The 22,108-nt window shown below is 41.3% G+C and overlaps 1 protein-coding gene and 1 pseudogene across 7 annotated transcripts in view; one reads left to right on the top strand and one right to left on the bottom strand.

Annotated features, from left to right (window-relative positions):
• Positions 1-22,108, top strand: part of Palm2akap2 (PALM2 and AKAP2 fusion) — a 504,788-nt gene that overhangs the window by 166,624 nt on the left and 316,056 nt on the right. The window lies entirely within an intron of this gene.
• LOC110350006 (protein Red pseudogene) lies at positions 11,815-21,343 on the bottom strand (annotated as a pseudogene).

Below are 22,108 nucleotides of genomic sequence, written 5' to 3'. Positions count from 1 at the left end.
TTTAATGTTTTCATAAACATTGTCTCTTGCTGTTATAAATGCTTCATAAATACAATTTTAATTGACTGTGTAATTGTTTGTTAGGAGTAAATTTGGCTGTGAGTACCAGAAAACCTGAGAAACAACAGCTGAAAGGGATTTTTAGCTTTCTGAAGAAAGAGATTGGGACGAGGGGCTATTCGTGGAGGGAATCATGGAACCAGTTCTTATAGCTGTGCCAGTCATTCTTAGTGGTGGCTGCACGTAAGGCCCACACCCTCCCAGGGAAAGCAGAAGGTTGTACTGCCTGCAGGTAGAGTAACACAGTCACTCAGGGCTGAGGATTTAGCTCCGTGGTGCTGCTGCCTGCCTCACAAGCACAAGATCCTCAGTTTGATCCCTGGTACCAAAAAAAGCCCAAACAAACAAACAAAAAAATATGGTCACCCTACCTCAAAACAAACAAGGAAGCAAGGAAGGAAGGTGAATTGATAACTTCCCAATTTGTGTGGTAGAGGAATGCAGGTTCCTTACAATAAGTCAGCTTGAATTAGAATTACTAAGGGGAGTTGCTTTAAACTTATTTTTTTTTTCAAAATTCCAGTGTGATTGCTTACCTGGCAAGGAGAAGAATTTAAAAGTCGGTGCTCCACTTACTACTTTGGCACTGGAAGCACAAATGCACAAGTAGCCTTAAAAATAGGATCAAAACCAAAACCTATGGGAGGCAGCTGTCCACACCAGATAAGAGGATAATTCTTCAACATTGAAAGCTACCCCGATTTAGAATTAGTCACTGCATGGGATGGTGAGCAATGGTCCCAAGAGGCAGGGGCTGAATGGCTGTTTGGTGTATTGGCAGAAGAGTAATTTACACATCTGGTGAAGTGGACCAGGTGACCTGCAATATCTGTGTGTCTCTGTGATTTTAAATTAGGGTACATTTACTAAAATACTTCAGCACCCAGGATGTCTATTGTGTGGTGGAACTTTGCAACAATCTTGTGTCAGATCGAATACAGTTGCCTGAATTGTTGCTGCATAAGGTAATTGCCTGAGACAGGCACAATTCACCTTCTAGGCTCCTAGCTCCAGTGCAGTGAAAAAAGTCTATCTTGGATTTGGGGCCAGCTGTTACTTGGGTCAGGGCCATGCACTAGACCATTGAGAGTTACACATCTTTTTCCTCACTGCCTATTAACAAGACTCTATCATTTTTCCTAGTGTTTAGATTTTCCCTTTGGTGCCAACAAAATGTGCATATTCCTTATGTGCAGGACAATGTATGCTCTATCCTTGACGTCACTTGATTATAAAGCAAAGAGAGAGACATGTGTCCTTTGATTAATTTGCAAAAGAGACCCTCCTGATTTCACTAATTTAATTTATTTTATTTGAACTATCACTTAATGCTAGGAAGTCAAGTGTGGTCAATAAAGATGTGAGTTTGAGTTTATATAATTTGGTCCACAATTTTTAAAAATACTTACGTTATAGACACATTTGTGGGTGCTGAGGATGTCATAGTAAAAGCAGCACAGTAGTGTTCTAGTGGGGGTGGGTAGGGAGGAACAATAATTTACAAATAGATCAGAGAATATATACTGTGTCAGTTTGCAGTGTGGGGTCAGGGAGTGCTGAGGAAAGGGATGTCTTTATAGGATGTTCCAGGAAGGCCTAGCTACTAAGGTGACATTGCACTGTGATACAAAACAAAGGAATGAGCCATATGGTATCTAGAAGAAGCATGCTCCTGGCGAAGGGCACGTAAGCTGCACTGGCCCTCTGTTGAGAGCATACTTGATGTATTTAAGAAGCAAGGAGGAAGCGTGGAGTGGGTAAAGGGGAGTGGTGGAATATGAATCATGAAGGCATCTATACACAGGGGTAAGGACTGGCTTTCAGCGAGATCAAAATCCAGAGGAAGGTTTGGAGCACAAGAATTGTACAATCTGACCTGTTTTTAAAAAGAATAGTCTGGCTCCTGTGGTGAGAAAGTGGTGAGACTGGTTAGTAAGAAGTGGACAAGAGTGGAAACAGGGAGACTGGTTGAGGAAACTGTGACAGTTGGAGAGGAAAGGACACCGGTGAGGACCAAGATAATAGCAGAGGGGTGCTGGGTCCTGGTATATTTGGGTTGAGTAGCTACAGGCATTTTTTCTCATTGAGGAAAAGTGAAACATAAGGATGCTTCAAAAGTTCAGGCTTAAGCTGCTAGTAAGTTGGAGTTTTGCTAAGGAGATGGGGATAGCTCTAGGAAGGTCTGTTTGGGAGGGAAAATAGGAGTTCAAGTTTGGAAATGTTAACTAAGTTACCTATTTGAGGCTGAAGTGGAAATGTTGAGTGGGCAGTATCTTAGTCTGTCTAGGCCACTGCAACAGAATTCCAGAACCTGGTGGCTTTTAAACAATAAAGATGTATTTCTGACAATTCTGGAGGCTGAAAACTCCAAGATCGAGACACCAGGAGGTTCAGTCCTTGGTCTGAATCTGTTTCCAAGTTCAAAAATGACACCTTCCCTGTGCATCCTCACGGGGTAGAAGGGATGAGGCAGCTCTCTGGGGCCTCCTTTTTTTTTCTCCCTTTTTTTTCTTCCCGGTACCTGGTATCAAACTCAGGACCTTGCGCTTGTGAGGCAGGCGCAGCACCACAGAGCTAAATTCCCAGCCCTGGGGCCTCCTATTTTAAAAGGAAAATTCAATCCAGCATGTATGAGGTTGTAATAAAGACAAAATAGTAGTTTAATTCATTGATAAGAGGATGAAATATTTAAATAGTAGCAATGACACAGAGGAAAAAAATCAACATGGCCCACTTGGGCCTCTTATATAAAGGCACTAATCCCATTCTTAAGGGCTCTGTTCTTGTAATTTAATCATCCCCAAGGGCCCCACCTAATATATCATATCGGTGATTAGGTTTCCCAAGTTTTTGAAGTCATAAACCTGAGCAGATAGGAAGATATATGAGTATAGAGTTCCAAAGAGGTCTGGATTGGTGGGAATCATTAATGGTTGGATGGTATTTGAAGCTAAGAGGTTGGATGAGATCACCAAGAGGGTGGAGGTAGTAGATAGAGAAAAGGTCTGAAGATGGTGCTCTGGACTTTGGGGGAGATGACACAAAGCTAGCCAACAAAAATAAGAAGGAGTGACCAGTGAATTAAAAGAGTACCAGGTGGGGACTTGGAATTTAGAAGTATCTCAGGAAACGGAGAGTGATCATCTTTATCAAAGGCAACTAATATGCCAAGAAATTTCTGGCCTGAGGAATGTCCACTGGATTTGGCAATATAGGGGTCACTTTTTAAGAGCTCTTTTGATAGGAGATGCAGGTGACACTGGATGGGCTGGATTTAAGTGACAGCAAGGTGACCGTACCTGGGGACAACAGGAGTATTGACTCAAGGAATTTTGCTCTAAAAGGAAAATGAGAAAGAGTCACAGATGAAGGGGAATGTGGTCCAGCACAATTTGTGAATGCTGGTGGGAAGGACACAGAGGCCAGGAAATAGAGATGGAGCAGGAAAGAGGGAGGGGAGGGAGAGGGAGACTGTTGCTGGAAGGTAATCCTTGAAAGGGGTGTGAGACCCACTTGGAGGGCTTGTTCTCCTACATGAGTGACAGAGCCAGGGTACCCATGCAAGTTGCCATGGATGAGCCCTTCCAACCACTTCTGCTTTCTCAGTGAAGTAGGAATCAAGGGTATCTGCTGGCAGTGAGGTAAGGGGAAGAGGTGTTTGAAACTTCAGGAGAAAGGAGGTGTGAAGTAATCCTCTCTTAGTTCAAGAGTTATTAGTTTAGAATTCAGTCAGATTTCTGGACACCACCAGTGGCTCCCCTGTGGCAGGGATCTGGAATTGACGGTAAGACCAGACAGTAAAAACACGGGCCATGTGTTTCTTCCTAATGTTCTGAACTCACTGTGTTCAGGTGCGTGAAGGTAAAGTATTGGATTGAATCTGAGTTGAGTTTTTGCCAGATGAGGATGACAACAGGAGAAAGAGGAAAGAAGTGACCATGTGCATAGGGTGTGATTACAGTTATTGATTGTGGAGTGTAAAAGCCAAATCAGGAAATGAAGGCAAGAAGTGCATAAAGAGAAATGAAGGGATGGTAGAATTAAAACAGTGCTTTACTTGTTTTTAGAAATTGGGTTCCTTTTTGTAAATAAAGTCCTATTTCCAATGCATGATGGAAGGTTACTATGTTAAAAAAAATCTATAGTAAATTTTTATAGATGAAACCTCCTATATAATAGTAATAATTATCTTTTTGTGTTGCTGTTTATATTGCCTTTTCTTATAGCATCTTATGGTATATCTGGAAGGAACTAAATATAGGATATTTTGAATAAATTACCAGTGGGATCTGAATTGGCAGACCGGAAGTGGAGACCACACAGGAATGAGTGTCACTAGGCTGACCCAAAAGCTGGGTTTGAATATGCAGCTGATGCTCATTGGCCAGTGGAGCAAGTCTTAAGTCACAATAATAGAACTGTGATCAAGAGAGTGTTGGGTCAAAGAGCAGAGACTGCTAACTGCAAGGTAGGCGAGGGCAGCTGGCCATCTGGAGCCAGGATCTGTCCAGTCTGGGAAGGGAGAATTGGCAGAAGTTGAGGACATCTTACAACAGGGGAAGGCCCATCTGAGAAGGGAGCAGGTAATAGGCATGTACCTCGTAGAACCACCGATGAGAGATATAGTGTGTGTTAGTTAGCTTCCCATTGATATAATGAAATACCTGAGAGTTAATTTATAAAGAAAAGAGGCTAATTGTGGCTCACAGTTTTGGAGGTTTAATCCATGGATGTTAGTCCTATTACTTTGGGGTCTGGAGACCAAGACTGCATACGGGGATGTGGAACATTCAACTAAAGCAAATGTAACCCTGATATTTCCTCCTAAATTGTCAGGCCTGGATGTGGGGAGCTGGGTTGTTTATGGCAGAAATATCCCAGGTGACAGAGAAGAACTTCATTTGGCTTCCCACTGCCGTCTGGGCTAACTCAGGCATTGGGTAGGACACTGACAGATCCAGCTGCAGGATCTGAGAAAGGCAGAGGCAGAGGAAGTGAGGAGGGGCTGATGAGAAACATCTGCCATCTTCCCACAGTGCAGATGGAAGGCCTAAATACCAGCGCATCATTTGTTTCATCCTTGGCAAAAGTCACGTTTATATTATCCATAGCCCCAACTGTCCAGACTTAGCATAAATCAGGGCTGAGCAAAGGGAAAGCACAGGCCCTGTCCTTGACAGCTTTCCTCTTCCCAATGGCAGGTGCGAATGCTATGTTAGTGTCATAAGGTGGCATGAGACAGTCTGGCCACGAATCCTCATTCTAACCTAGTAGCATCACCACTTGTTACATAATTTTCCTGGGTTTGAGTCTCCTCTTCCTTGATGTGGATATGGCAATACCTGTTCTCTCAGTAGCATGAGGTAAGAGATGTGGAAGAGGTTGGTAAAATGCAATACAAGGCACAGCTGGAAGGCTTCAGCAGTAGGTTGGGATACAGAGGCCTTGGCCTTGCAAAGTAAAGTGAGGTCAGCACAGATTAAGCAGACCAAATCAAATCTTTGATGGTTGAGTGAGTTTTAAAAATGATTGTGAGTCTGCACAATTTAACAAGACTGCCTGTAGCGGCTGAAAATATTTTCCAGAGCAGATCAGATAAAACCAAGTTAGCAATTGGTCACTGCTGTAAATCAAGTAGCAGACTATCAGTGACCTAGATTTCCCCAGAAGTTTTACACAGGGAGTGAAAGAAAAACCACTGTGTGGCTACTGTGGCTTGATTTGTCAAGACCTAAGAGGTCTCCACAGCATGAAAAGATGTCCCATCACTCAGCTTGCTGTAATGAATTGAGACTCACTTAATTCAGAAACCAGTGAGATGTGTAAATCACATCCAAAGAATAATGAGCAGATTTAAACTCCAGGTGCCAGAAGTGTATTTCACCCTCTGATGCATTGTTTGTTTCTTAGTTAATAATGCCTGGATCATTGCTGAAATTGCTGCTTTTGATTCCTAACACTATAAGGTCAGCATTTCCCCCCATTTTCTGCTTTCCATCTAAGAAGGTAGAAATGAGGAATGGTAGGAACAGAAGGATTACTATGGGCCTGGTCCTAAAGTAGAGACCTAGATGGCTGTTTTCAGTCTATGCTGAGAGAGACCATTCAGAGTGGCCCAGGGGTATTTGAGCTCTTCAGGGCACCTGGTCTTTTCAAGAGGCTCATACCTGCTAGGAAGAACCAGCAGCCAGTTTCTTCCCATCAGTCTTAGGCCAGGTCAACAGAGCAGTCTGAAACACCATACTCTGTACCTCAACTGATGAAAATCAGCCATGGTCACCAGATGATTCATAATGATCCCCTAGGGTCCTCCTTTCTGGTTCCCGACATACTCTTGTGCCAACTTATCCCTCTCATGTCCTGAACTCTTAGCCCTGCAACTGACTTTTGCTTTACCTTTTGACCTTCCTTTTGACCCTTTGGATTTTTGGAAACATGACTGCTGAGCTGACTTGATCCATTCTTAACCCTATATAGTGGGTGGTTGGTGTGTTCTTAGTGACAACATCACAAAGCTCCCATTTCATGTTAGAATATAGTGGTTAAACATATGCCACACAGAAGGAGACCCATCTTATACACATAGTGTATTACTAAAAGTCTACATGATTCTGTTGCATTACTATAGTTTCTCCTCCATATGCACGTGGAAGTATAAATGCATATGGATTTAAATGTACACTTGATGCACAAATGTGCCAGGTAATCGTAATTGTCAGTTTGGCTGGATCAAGCCTCTTGGAGGAGTGATTGAATCATAGCAGAACGTGCTGCTAGGAGGTGGGCACAGCTGGAGGGGGGGGGTTACTGGAAGCATGCCTTTGGTGGGTATCTCTCACTGGCACACTTCCTCTGTTCTCTGCTTCCTGGCTGCCATGAAATGAGTAGCTTGCTCCACATGTCCTTCTGCCATGACATTCCTGCCTTGGAATAAGCTAGCCATGGACTGGAACCTCTGAAACAAACCTAATTAAACCTCTCTTTCTTAAAATTGTATCATGTATTTTGTCCCAGTGATGGGAAAGGTGACTTGTACGAGGATCAACAATGAAATTTTCAAGTGAAGGAAATCTAGAAACACCTAGATCTGACATACAATGTATCTCAGTCTGAACACAATCGTGGGAGAACTCTAAAGCTCTGGATGACCATAGGGAAAAGATTGTAAGAAATAGATGTCAAGATGCAACCTTTGGTCCCAGGCAGAAATGAGTGAACCCTGTGTCACTTGAAGAATTCATTCGTACTCCTTGTTCACTCATCTGCTGAATAAGTATTGATTGCCTACTGTGTGCTAAGATTTCACAGATAATCTAGTGGAAAGTGATAACTAATAAGATTTACACAGCAGCATAGGACAATGATTCCTCTGAGAGAGAAGCACATCATGTCTCACAGGTTAGGCTACGGACTTTGAACACATGTCTATGTTATACCAATACATAGCTATCAGCCATTAGGTGATGTTACTTCATAAGTAGTTCCCTGTAACTGCATTGAAGGTCTGAAATGAGAAGAGTGAGCAAAGATACTGGAGAGGTAAACCATAGCCTTGTGCATCATGACAGATAAAAAGTGTGGGTTTTGGGCCGGGGATTTAGCTCAGTAGTTCTGGTGCTTGTCTCGAAACCACAAGGTCCCGAGTTCGATCCCTGGTACCAAAAAAAAAAAAAAGTGTGGGTTCTATTCCTTGGGTAATGGATATACATTTTGAAACAGTATTCCACTGTAAAATAGAAAATAATCTGAATTGGGAGAAATAGGGATTAGGCAAGAGGATCATTCAGAGGTAGTTAAACTGATCCAAGAAGGAAATAGGGATAGTCTAAGTAGGAGAGTGACTGTGAAATGGAGAAGAAGGTATGGATGTGATACGTATCAGTTTAATTTGCAGATCTTGATCCTAGGTGAATAAAGGGTAAAAGATGTGGAAAAATAAAGCTGAGAGCCAAGCTTCTACCACAGATGAGAGGACGGTTGATTTTGAATATGGGAAGGGGACCAAATTTTGGAGAAAGGTGAGAAGTTTAATTTAGACAGGTTGAGCTCATGATGACTTTGGAATACATTTGAGATGCCTAGTAGACAAACAGATAGCTAAGGAGAGATTTCAAGAGGGTGATCTTGTTTGGGGATTTAAAAACTTGCATTGAATAGAAACTGCATCCATAGAAGAGAAAGAAGCTACCCAGGGAAAGCATGCTGAACATAAAGCCAACTGATGACTCACATTTAAGCCCTGAGGGCAGCCAGAGCAGAAGGAGGGAAATCAGAGCAGGTGGAAGAAGGATGGAGAAAATGAAAGAACTTCAAAACTTTTTGAGAAGGGAGTGACGCATGATGTCAAATGCTGCTCATGGGCAATTACACATAAGGTCTTGGAAGTGTCCACTGAACCTGGCAACTGGAAGATTAGTAGAAGCACTGATAAGAACAGAAAAGCAGAGTCAGTAGAGTGGTGGGGAGTTTAGTTGAGGTGAGAGGTGGTGGGGATATTGAACAAAAGCTTTGTTTTCCCCAAGGAGTATGTCTGTAAAGGAAAGAAGAGAGGTACGACTTTTGCTAAAAAGGGCATAGGATTTACATGGATCTCTTTTCTTTTAAAAAGTCATCTAAATTCTTACGTGAAAGAGTATGGGAAAATAGAGAATGAAGCAAAAGCTAAAGAAAAGTGGAAAAATAAAGAGCATGGGGTCCGTGAGAGGTCATGAAATGAAGGCATATAAGCCATACCTATTGATGCCTATTAATACTAATACCCATTAATCTGTATAACCAATATACACTAATAAATATGTGGGAAAATCTTAAATTTATAAAAGAAATAGCTTCGATTAGCTGTTTATGCTAAGCATGGACTTTAGCTGGGGATGAAGTATCTTTTACAGAAGATAAAGGACTGTCTTGGGGGCCTGGGTAAGGCTGAAGATCATAGATTTGTGGTGGCATTCTCCTGGAGGGGTTCAGTCCTGGGAAGTGAGGACAGGCTTGGCTCTGATTTGGGATTCTGCCAGATGGATATAGCCAAAGGATGAGGAGGCAAGGTTGTTGAGGATATAGGAAGACAGTGGTTGGTTTTGATTGTTCGTGTGATCTTACCTGAAAAGAAATGAAGGAAAGATAGAGATGTGATGGACTGGGAGAATGGGGAAGTTGGGAATGAAAAGACCTGATAAGATCCAAGAATAGGAGTGGTGAGGACATGAGGACGAGCCGATGAGAGACAGAGAGATGACATGCTGAGGTTGGAGTCTGGCCTTTTGCACCCAAACACTCGATGACAAGGCCAGATTTTGGTCCTGAGTGTGGATGGTTGAGGAGAGTGGATATTAAGATGATTAGAAATAAGGTTGTCATGGAACCATGGGAGTAGGAGTTGGATGAGTCATGTACACAAACACTGATGTCACCCAGGATGATGGTGGGATTACATGTGGACGCTGTGGGCCAAGGGATGACGTCATCAGTGAGAACAAGGAAGTGACTGGAAGATCAGTAGGTGACTGAATCGAGGAGAGAGAGATTAAGGGAGCCAGTGACTTTTTCCCATGAGAGTTGTTATAGTTCGGGATATGATATGTCTTCCGAAAAGCTCATTGCGTTGAAGCCTTGGTTGCTGATGAGCTTTGAGGAAGTGATTAGATCATGAAGATTCTAACTCTATCAGTAGATTAACCCATTGTTGAGATCATAATTTGATAACGTTTTGGGGAAATATTGGAAACACGAGATTGGGCCTGGCTTAAGGGAGTAGATCATAGAGATGTGCCCTTGTGGGCTCTATCTGTCCTCCAACTTCTTCCTCTTTGACTCTTTCCCTATCTCTCTGCTTCCCAGCTGCCATGAGGTGAGCCGCTTGCTCCACCATGCCATTCTGCCTTGATCTTCTGCCTCCTTTCATATCTACAACAATGGAACCAGCCAACCACAAACTGAAACCTTGGAACCCATGACCCAAAATAAACCTTTCTGCCTTTAATTTTTTTTCTCAAGTGTTTGATTACAGTAGTAAAAAGCTGACTATAAGGACAGAAGAGTCATGGTAGGGAGTAAGAAAATTCCTAAACCTTCTTCCAGATCCTGATGCTGTCTGATTCGAGAGCCCATATTCTCAGAATTGTCCTATACTTTTTAGCAAGTCTGAAACTGAACTACTAGTTTGCCTGGAAGCTGTACTAATGCCTTTATAAAACAACAACAAACTACAGGATGTAGTCTATTCCCAGTTTTATTCAGCCAGATTATTTTTTACTTTCATTAAATGTTCCAAATCAGTAAATCAGTACAGTAGGGAATAAATCTTAGGCACATAAAATTATAAGGATAAAATGGCATCTACCACAAAACTCTTTTAATCAATGCAAGCTGAGTTTATAAATCTATGGTTAAAATTTAGATTGCAATAGGTGCTTAAAACGTGAAGATATTCTGTTTAGCATTTTGTGGATATTTAGTTGACTCTTGGGCACAGTTGCTGATTTTTTTAGCCTGATCTCAGGTCAGTTTTGAACTAGGAGTCCCCATGCATATGCGTAATGTCCTGCCGTCTCTAACACATGCTTAGCAGCCGAGCCTGCCTGTCATGTTGAGAACCCTCAGACCAGGGAAGTGTAAATAGCCATGACCCACAGAGGTAGCAAATTTAATCTAAAAACCTCTGTAATTAGAGTTCAGATGTCCTCATAGCTCTTTTTCTCAGATTTTTAAAATCTGAAAAATGAAAGCAAAACAAAAAAACAACAATGGGGTAAAAGTAGATGATACAGAGCTTGTGGAAATTTGCCTCTGTGATGAATTGTATAATGTACACTGGGCCAGAAAATGGAATCCAGAAAGCAAGTAGTTGATAATCTCGGTACTCGGAGGGCTGTTCAGAATTCCTCCACATCATAGTGGTGGCATTAAAAGTTTCATTCTGTTTGTGACTTGACATGCAGAGAAAGTAATACCGCTGTAAACCAGCTGTATTTCATTTAGGTTTGAAAACAGGGCCCCTTTGTGTGTTCTAAATGTCTTGACCCCCCTCTCAATTTCATGGACTTTGGTTGTTAATGGAAAAGCAGTTGTTGAAATATAGATTGACTTTTGGAACCTGCCACTCACCAGGACTTCTGGCAAGCTTTGGGGATTGAATTTAAGCCGGTAGGCCTTTTTTTTGTGATGTGCAACAAGGTAAAGAAGTCATTAAGTGGATTTCCCGCATATTCTGACTTCATTCATAGAAATGCCTTGATAATTGAGCTCCAAGTCTTGCCAGCTCTCTGAGAACATAAAGATGTAGCTCCCCCTGGCGGGAGACATTTCTTAGCCATATGTTCACCTCGCACATTTTTTTGGAATGAAACAAGGTATTTAAAAATGCTCTAATGAATATGCTTAGTAACTGTGGGTAGCAGTAAAACAGAAAAGGTATAAAAAAACCTTTAAAAATTTTTATTTACAGTCAGGCGTGGTGGTGCATGCCTGTAATCCCAGGATTCCAGGAGGCTGAGGAAGGAGGGTCCCAAATTCCAGTGATTTAGCAAGACCCTTTTCAAAATAAAAAATAAATAAAAAGTCTGGTGATGTAGCTCAGTGCAAAGACCCTGGGTTCAAATGTATTTACTACACAATGTTTTTTTTGGAGGTTAATCAGTTTTAATGGAATCAAATGATTATGCAATAAAATTTTATATACATTCAGGAAAAAAAACCCCACATTGCAACCTTACTAGGAATTGCAGGAAGAAAGTAGTAGAAAGAACATCCATGTGGAGATTCTCTGGTAGGAACTGGAGATTAGTATTTTGGTCTTTTCACTTTAACCCCATCAGATTCCATCTTCTTTCTCTTCTCAATGATTGCACTAATCTTCTTCCATTGGCGATCAAGTTCTGCCTTGTCATTGGTTTCCTTGAAGTGCCTGGTTTTTCGTTCTTCAGACATCTTGATACCATACTGGAATGCAGCCTTGGCCAAAGCCTCCTTGTTGTTCATATACTCGCTGTATTCCTCCTGGGTACCAAAGTCCCACTGGCCTAAAGGGCCCTTCTTGTTACCCTGGTCCATTTTGCTATAATCCACCTCCTCATCACTATCCACAGCCATGTCATCCATCGTGGCTGGATAGCACTCCGCATAACTGTTGAACACGCCAAAGAAATCACCCAGCTGCTTTTTGTCTTCTGGCTTCTTCAGCGATTCAGTACCCTCCCAGCCAGCAGACCCAGCAAACTTTTCCCTGATGGACTTGATCAATTCCTTGACAGATCCAGGTCCTTTGTCAACATCCATGGGCTCATCATCCACTTTTGGCTTTTCAAAGTAGCTGTGCCCCTTCTTTTCCTCCCCCACCCCCCTCGGTCCTGCTCCCACTCCCAATCCCATTCTCGTTCCCTCTCTCGGTCCCTGTCTCTGTCTCTCTCCCGATCACACTCCCGTTCCCAGAATCTCTCCCACTCCTTGTCCCGAGGTGTCTTGGTTGTGGAGGGAACATAATCCCCAATGTCTTCACAAATGTTCATGTCAGCCTCAGGAGGTTTCTTCTCTTCCGGCTTCCCTTTAGCCTTCTTTTTGAGGGTCCCCTGCCTCAGGTATGAAATGATCTGAATGAGCTTGCTGCTGACAGTGTCATTTGTGGTCAGTGTAGCCTGGGCCTCTATGGTGAGAGAATCAGCCTTGCTCCAGATAAGAGTGGTGGGGATGTCTGTGTCCACATACTATCATCCAGGTCTACCACATAGGCCATGCGACCTGGCAGGAACAGCTCTTTCCGCTCACAGGCTTTGCTCTTAAAAAACATACGGTAAACATTGCAGCCCAGGTGTGTTTTAAATTCAGTTTTGTTTTCAGGATCCTCATCTTTTTTGGTTTCCTTCTGGGGTTTCTCCATCAGTTCCTCTTCCTCTTTCTCTTTGCTGGCAATCTCAGCGCATACCTTCTGAAGCAGAGCAAAATCCAAGCCTCTCACCAGATGAGTATGTTCCGTGTCACCCAATTTGGATTCTTGGATCAACTGTCTTCTCTTCCCTGCAGCTGATTTGTCCACTTCAGCAGTGGGGCCCACAGCCCTGTAGTTAGCCGTGGTGCTAATAAGTTCAGTTTCCTCGTAATCTTTGTTCACACCATCTCTCCGTTCCTTGGCACGGTCCCGGTACTTCTCTGCTAGTTCTCTCTCTCTCTCAATTTCTTGTTGGCATAGTTTGGCATCATAACTTTTCTTCTTCCTCCTTCGTACAGCTGGGTCTTCATCCTTATTTTACTCTCTTGGCATCTCATGATGACGTGACATAGAAGGTGGGGCAGAAGTAGGTGCAGCCCGTGGAGTCGTGAGAAGTTTCCTGAAGTCTTCTTTTGTGAGTTTAGATTGGTGGAAGGAGTGAGGATCATCTACATCGTGGCCATCTGGGGCCAAAGGATTGGAGAACGGCTTGCCTTCCCATTCTAATCCGCGAATGTTCCAGTGTTCAGCCCAAACTCAGGGCCTGCTACGGTGAGTGTAGTGCACTCGGGGTCTGGGAGAAAGCTGTCCAAGGTCACACAAAAACCTGTGGAGAGACTTAGTTCATATTTAAGCCATGCTGTTTCTGATGAAAACTTCACATTCGTGGGCATGATGCTTTGTATCCCGGATGACATCTGTATAAGCGCTGGTGACTATGTAATGTTTTAATGGTGCAAATAATGACTCTGAATCCCAGTATCTCATAACTACAGGGATCACAGGGTTTGATAATATGGAAACTGAAGTTGTGGCTGGTTTTGAGTGGAGGGAGAAGATTGAAGTTGGCATGGCTTCTGGACGTGGCTGGGAAGTTCTGTTTATTTTTATCTGGGTGGTGGTTTCAAAGTTGTTTGCCTCAAAAGAACACATGTAGCTAAACATTGATTTTATTGTGTGCCTTTTTAATAAAAAGTTTCATAAGAAAGATTTTGATCAATCTTACCCCCTCCTAAATTGGTAAGCCTTTTATAAAAAATGCTAAGGCCTGTTGGCTTTGATATTTTACTTAATCCATACTTTCACAATGAGAGTTAATTATCATTGGGTACCTGTTCTCTGTGAAATACATTTTCCTTTCCCATTCTTTGGAGAAATCTAAATTCATTATTGCACTTGGAACATTTGGTTGCCATGGAAATGACCATTTTGGCTACAAGTTCATAGCTGTAACCAGCCAGAGGAAAAAACTGAGAATTACATGAGAAGCCATCTTTCCATTAGAAAGCTCCTTTGCAGAGTCCCAAACTCAGAAAAACCACATTTTTTTTTTTAAGATTTGAGAGGTGAATTGAGGAATGCCACAATACTTGACTGCTTCCTAAAAAGGTGAAAACTGCAGAGTATTTTATGGGGCACATTATGTAAAAGTAATGGAGGTGACAACAAATCAACAGGGGATTTGTAATATTAAGTGCAATGCAGTTTAATTGTAAGTTAATCAATTGTACCTACATTTCTTCAAGGCATATCATGAATTTTAAGTTTACCTCAAGGGAAATTGCAAAAAGGCTTTCACATTCATATAATCCGGGTGAGAAATGGGGAAGAAAAGCAATGAAGTTCAGACACCCAACCTGATTCCAGAAGTACTTGCCAAATTTTCATACCATCCCATAAGCTGCTTGAAAAGAACATGGACCCTTTTCTAGGTTTTCAGCTTAGGAAATGAGACTGTGATCCAGTCAATCTCAACTTCATGTATCTCCAGTCATGCCTTTTACCTTCATGGATAGGTCTGCCTCTTCAGAAGCACAGGATGCAAGGGGAACCCTCATTCCAGTGGCTTCTCCTTCAACACATGTTACTGAACTCTGCCAACCTCTAAGTGACTCAAACGCGAGCACACACACACACACACACACACACACACACACAGAGTCATAAAATAACATCTGAATTATATGCATGCATCATATAGGTTATTTTGTTGTTGTTGTCTTTTGCTTCTCCGTCACACTGCATGTATTGAGATCAACTCCTCTGAGTTGGAATAAACTGTCATGATTTGTTTGGTGCAGTGAGACTACCGATCACCAAAAATAAGCCCTTAAAAATGTTAAAATTCAAATGAGAACATGTACATAAGGAGACATGGATTAGAAAGTTTAGAATTGTGTACTATAAATTGGGTGTAATAATAAATACTGGGAACAATTCAATCGGAAATAGGTCGAAAGTGATATATCAAGGGTGTGTAACAGGATGTAGCAGTTACAAATGGCAATGTAGATAAATATGTACTGACATGAAAAATTACATACATATATATGTTTTACATAGCTACATAAAAAAGGGACTGGGACACTTAGAGGGGTGGAGAAGAGGAACTTTGGCTGAGATTATTAAAATTTTAGATATCACAAATGTATTCATACATGACTTGCACAATTAAAATTAAGTTAGCCAAATTTATACCTTTGGAATCTCCTTTTAAAAGTTATTTTATTTTATTTTATTTTATTTTGTACTGGGGATCGAACTCCAGTCCTTGTGCTTGAGCAGCAGGCAGGAAAACCACTGAGCTAAATCCCTGGCTCTAAAAGTTATTTTAAATCACTCAGATGTGGTTGAAGTCGGATGGTGACCTAAGTCCTCTGATTTGTTAGACTTAATCTGAAAGCTTTTCCAAAGGAGGACATCGATTTGGTAGGTCTCCTTGTGAGTGTGTCAGGGATTCTCAGAGGTGGGATGCTGTCACCTGGTAATGTCCTAGTGCTGTCGCAGATCCTGCTGCTGACCTAGCTTGAGGCTTTGGACAAAGGAAATGAAATTTTAAAAACCAAGAGATCTCAGAGTTTCTTGGGACCTTAAGAGAAGGTTCTTTCCTGCCTCAGTATTTTCTACCCAAGATATCACCAACCCCAGACAGTCACTGAACAGACTTGACACAGCTGCTAGCCATATTAGGTGCTCCTTTGGTATGGGATTCTGGCTGGTGAGCAGATCTTCCATCCAAGGTGTAAGAAAGCTCAAGTCAGCTCCTAGAGCAGAGAAGCTGAGCTGGTTCCAGCACCTGTAAGGAAGCTCCCCCACTGCCATCCCAAGCTCCTAGGGCAGAGAAGCTGAGCTGGTCCCAAGCACCTGGAAGAAAGCTCCCCCGCTGCCATCCCAAGCTCCTAGGGCAGAGCAGCTGAGCCTGTCCCAGCACCCAGAAGGAAGCTCCCCTGCCACCATCCCAAGCTCCTAGGGCAGAGAAGGTGAGCTGCGCAGGTGCCAGAAACACTCCCCCCCCCGCCATGGAAATGAGAAGACACGTAAACAAGCCTCAAAAACAGACTTCTGGATCACCTACAGCAACCCCAAAGGGAAATGAGATGGAACAATCTGATACTCAACCACCTGGACTCTCTGAACTGGCAACAAAAGAGGATCTGGGAAAAATGAAATCAGAAATAATTACTCAGATAACAGCAAAGATTTTGCTCATGGTGCAAGACATGATTAATAAATCTAGAGAGGACACAGATAAAAAAATAAAGAATCCGAGGAACATGATGGAATCCCAACATAGGAAACAAATGGAATCAATAAAACAGATGCAAACAGATTTCCAGGAGATTAAAAACCATTGAAAGTCTGTGCAGCAGAATGAACCAATGTGAGGATGGAATTTCAGATATAGAAGCAAAGATTGCAATTAGTGAGGAGGAAAAGAAAATTTGCTTTAAAATTGTAAAGAACACAAGAAATCAATCCAGCAGCTGCTAGACAATGCAAAGAAGAATAACATAAGACTGATTGGAGTCAATGAAGAAACAGGAGAGAGTGCAGATGACATAAAAACACTATTCACAGAAGTGATGGCAGAAAACTTCCCAGGCAGGGGAAAAGAACTTGACATACAGATAAGTGAGGCATATAGGACTCCAAATAGTCTTGATCAAAAAAAAATCTACACATAGGCATATAATAGTTAGGATTCCAGAAATCCAACAGAAGAACAAAATTCTACAAGCAAATAGAGAAAAGAAACAAATCACATACAAAGGAAAGCCCATCAGAATCACAGCAGACTTCTCAATGCAAACCCTGAAGGCAAGAAGAGCTTGGAGGGATGTATTTCAAGCCCTAAAGGAAAACAGCCTCCAACCCAGACTGATGTACCCTGCAAAACCATCTTTCAAAATTGATGGAGAAACAAGATACTTGCATGATAAAGAGCACCTCAGGAACTTCATGAATATGAAACTGGCACTCCAAAAAATTTTAGACAATACCCTAGGAAAAGACAATGAGGATCACAACCCCAGGAAACCCAGCAGAATGAATCCATTGGGCATGACAAATTAAATGCAAAGGGGGAGAATCCAACAAAAAGAAAAAGTCATGACAAGGCTTTTAAAACTTTTAACTTCATCTCCCTAATGAGTGTATAATTCAATCTTGTTATTGTACTGATTAGTATTTTTCTGATTCTAGTGTTGCACACATTTCCTTGTGCTGTACTGGCTATTTATCATCTTCTTATGTCTACATTTTTTTTTAAGAATTCTTTATATATTCTGGTCATAGGTTATATGCATTTTAAATATGGTCTGTTTAAGGACTACTTTTCATTTTAATGATGTCATTTAAAGTTCTAAATTTTGATGGAATCTCATTTATCAATTTGTTTCTTTTATATACATCATGTCTTTTGTATCCTAGGTAGTTCTTGCCTACCCTGAATTCATAAACATTTTCCCTTATAATTCCTTCTTAAAGTTTTATACTTTTAGGCTTTCATGTTTAGGTTCATAGATCCCTTCAAGTTACTTTCATGTATGGAAAAAAAGGGTTGAGGTTAATTTTTATATGTAGATACCAGGTGTTCTAGTGCTGTTTGCTGAAAACACTATCTCTTCCTCGGCTCTTGAATTGAGTTTATATTCTATAAAATGCTAAGGTTAAACAATCTTTCAAAACTCAATGGACCATATATGTGTGGTTCTATTTCTAGATTCTCTGTTTTATTCCAATGATCTATATGTCTTTCCTTACACCAACACTGCCTTGATTACTATAGCTTTAGAAGAAGTCTTAAAATTAGGTACTAAACGTCTTCCAACACTGTTTTTTTTTTTTAACTTTTCTAGGTCTTTTGTACTCCTACATAACTTTTAAATTTCAATATCCAATTCTCCATTTATAGCAAGTATACATAGACCTGAATTTTTATATATACCTTGTGTTTTCTGATCCTGCTATATTCAAATACAAGCTCTAGGGGTTCCTAGAGATTTCTTAGTATTTTCTCTGTAGATGATCATTTCATCTACATGTAAAGATTTTGCTTCTACCTTGCCAACCCTATCCTAATTGTGTCATTTTATTGCCATACTATTTTGGTGGGGCCTGGGTTTCAAAGTTTAATGGACAGATAAAGAGTAAGCATATCTGCCCTTGTTCCCCACCTTAAGGAGAAAACATTGTATCTTCTCCATTCATATAAAGCGTTCTCGCTTGAAGTATGGAGTACATGTCTTTAATCTGTTGAGAAGATTCTGTTCTACTTCTAGTCTCCTGAAAGCTTTTCCCATGAACAGCTGTAGAATTGAGTCCAATACTTTTTCTCCAACTAGTGACAGGATCATATGGCTTTTTCCTTTCCTCTGTTAAAATGATGACTTTGGGGGTGGATCTTCCAATGCTGAACCAACACTGCCATCCCTATAACAAAACCACTTTCTACATACTGCCAGATCTGATTTCTAAGAGTTTGTTTTGTTAAACAAATTTCTATCTATGTTCATACTTTTTTCTTCTATTATCTTTATCCAGTTTTAGTATTAGCACAATGTTGAGTTCCTAAAATGAGGGGAGAAGTGTTCCTTTTTTTTTCTGCTTTAATTGTTTGATATAATTTAACAGTTAAAATGTATATAAGCCTGCTGTTGTCATATAGGTAGGTTTTCAAGCTAGAAATATACTTTCTTTAATAGGTACTATTCAAATTTTATATTTCCTCAAGTTAGTTTCATTAATTTGTCTTCCAAGGTACTTCTTAGAAGTTGTCAAATTTATTTCAAAACAGATTTTTGAAATATGCTTTCTATATCCTTTGAAATTCTGTAAAATCTGTGGTAATGTCTCCTAGATCTTGATATTGCAATTTTAAAAATGTATAATTGATATTGTGTAACAGGAAAAAAAGGTCTAAAGGTGCAGCGGAAGTGGGAGGGGTAGGAGAAAGGAAAAAGGGGAAAGAAAAAATATGAGAAAAGGAAAAAAATGGAAACAAAGTCTTTGCAAATAGGGAAGGGTAGAGGGTGTGAAGGGAGGGCAGGGGAAGGGGAAAAAAATAAGAACCAAGATACGTCATGTAAAGGTACAAGATCCCAATGATGAATGTAACTGTATTTTATACCTAAAATGTACCAATAAACTTAATGGGGAAAAAAAATGAAAGCTCAAGTCTCCTTCTGTTGTAGTCCTTGAGAGAATCCGCCTACTGGAGAAAATGTATCTGGCCTTTTCCTGTTAACAGTACTTTGCTCAGCATCCACCAGTGGCTTTGTAGACCTGTCTTTCATTGCTGAAATACTGTGTCCTGGGGCTGCTGTTGAAGTGCCTGGATATTTCAATTAGTGCACATGCTGGAACTCTTTGACTTCAAAGTTTACTGCCTGTAGCTTGTCCTGGCTGGCTCCTAACCACCCCAGGACCTCTTCAGTATAACACAGCATCCTGATTGCAGTCTAATTTGTGGGTTTATCTCAGTCACCCTAGTTTTAATTTAAAAATGCTTCTCTGGCTTCATGCCAGGCATGAATTCCACTTCCAACTCCTGTCACTGTCAGGAGAGGTGTCAGCCTTGTAATCCGCCAAGTGGGGCCAGATTAACCCAGAGCAGGGCTACCTAATATCTCAGTCTGTAGTGTAGGTGCTTAATAATTTTTCTTGAATGACTGAATGAATGAACATTCATGTTATCTGGTTGAATGAATGGACCCCCAACACACACACTGACAATTTGTGAATGAGCTATTGGGTTCTACACCTCATTTAGGAATCTCTTAGAGGTGTACTTGTTCTTTCATCCAGGCATTCAACAAATATTAAGTACTTAATCTGTACTAGATAATATGCTCTACATGATGGGGATAAGCGGGTAGAAAAGGCAAGGTTCTGGTATCACAGGCTTCTCACTATGGGAGAAAAGATGTTCTGGGATAGATGGAAGATATAACTCCATCAAATCGGCAATGATTCTTCCTCTGGTTCTCTATTAATAAGGGACTGACTGATAGCTCCATGGAACAGGGAAATTTCCTGTGCCCACCTAAGGCCTTCCTCAGACATTTCTCCACTAGGCTTATTAGGGACCTTTGTAAAATGATCTTCTTGGGTCAAAAACATGGAATGCCTCAGATTCCACTAGGACCAAAGACATTTTATTTCTTATTTTATTTTTTAATGGAAAAAAAAGAGTTTAGAATAAGTTAATGTTTTTCTTTCTAGACCTGGGTGCCTTTCTTTTATTCATTCTCTGTTCATGCAGCTAATCAGATTTGAAGGGTAAAATAATACCAGATCCATGGCTGGATATTACATGAGAAGTATGATGGGGGAGCCTGGGGTTCTAAGAAATAGATAGCAGCTTGAGCTAGCTCAAGGAAAAGAGGAGAAGGAGTTATAATAGTGACATGGGGATGTCTCACAGAATCAGAAACAAACGAGACTGGGCCTAAGGAAAACACCAAAAGTCACTAGAATGTTTTCTGTCTTTCATATTTCTGCCCATCTTATATATGCATCCTTTCTTTCCTTCCCTCTTTCTCTCCTCTTCTATTTCTCTACCTAGCTTCCTCTGTTGTGCTGGTTCATGAAGCGCTATGGTTTAGATCTAGAATGTCCCCCAGAAGTCACTGAGGTGGGGCTTTGTGAAGGGGATTAGATCTGGGGGTGCTGTGCTCATCAGTGTTTATCCACTGACAAGTTCATGTGCTGTTAGGAGCTGAGTCTTGGTTGGAGGTGCATCACTGGGGGTGTGGCCTGGAAGGGTGTATTCTTGTTCCAGGCTCCTCCATTCTCTCTCCGCTTCCTGGCTGCCATGGATTGAGCAGCATTCTTGTGCCATGCACATCTGCCATAGAACCAGCCAACCATGCATGAACTGAGACCTCTGAAACTGAGCTAATATAAACGTCTCTTCCTCTAAGTGGGTCAGGTATTTTGTCCCAGTGACAGGAAAGTGACTAATACATAAGGCTAATCAAATATGGCTGTCCCCCCATATTTCTAAGTTTCTCCATTCAAGTGTCACAAGCTCAGTCACATCACAGACTCCCTTCACTCACCTATGACGAGAGGCCAGGTCATATTGTTCCAGAATGGCTCCAGAGGTCACTCTTCTGAAGGCAAGATAGAATCTAGAGAAGGGGACACATTTTCAGCAGGACAGATATGCCCAGAAGTATCTAATATACCTAGGTCTGTTCACACAGACACACAGCTCATGCATCCAGATCCCTTGTGTGACCACATGTCTAACTGGAGATGGTCTGGTTGCTCTGCCCTGAACTCATGTGGGGAGATGTGGTTCTGATGAGCCACAGGATTAAAGGGCTTATGAGGAAGCTCTGGGAACAGCCTTAGGCCTACTTAGAATACTTGAGATCCAACCATGTCTCCACCAGTGCATAACTAGAATCTTATACAGTTCCTTCTCTTGGAAGAGCCTTTATTTTCTGTTTAGTTGGAAGGCACAGAGATATCTTTGAATCACTTGAAGGGTTGTATGATAGGAGAGGGGACCTGTCTTATTGTAGAGGGTGAAACCACAGTGGGAAAATCTAGGGTAGTAACTTGTGGCTGAAGATCAGAACCTTCTCACAGTCTGCTCAGCCATGGCCCTGGGCCTTTGTGGAGAGTTGGCATTCCCTGGCACTGTGGGAAATCCAGGGGAAGCTCAAAGATCTACAGAATGGAAAGAGTGACCCAATTCCTGACAGAATTATTTGTATGTGTAGGTTGGGAGGATAATGAGATTTTTTAGTGCTACATACAAATGAATACTTTTTACATTATGGTCTTAACAAAGAGAAAGAAGTATTTTTGCTCCAATTTGTACATTCTTTCAAAGCC

The sequence above is a fragment of the Heterocephalus glaber genome, unplaced genomic scaffold (genome assembly GCF_053883595.1).
Source record: "Heterocephalus glaber isolate CG9 unplaced genomic scaffold, H.glaber_assembly_v1.0 deba00001481, whole genome shotgun sequence".
Lineage (NCBI taxonomy): Eukaryota > Metazoa > Chordata > Mammalia > Rodentia > Bathyergidae > Heterocephalus > Heterocephalus glaber.
This window is presented reverse-complemented; position numbering and strand designations above follow the sequence as displayed.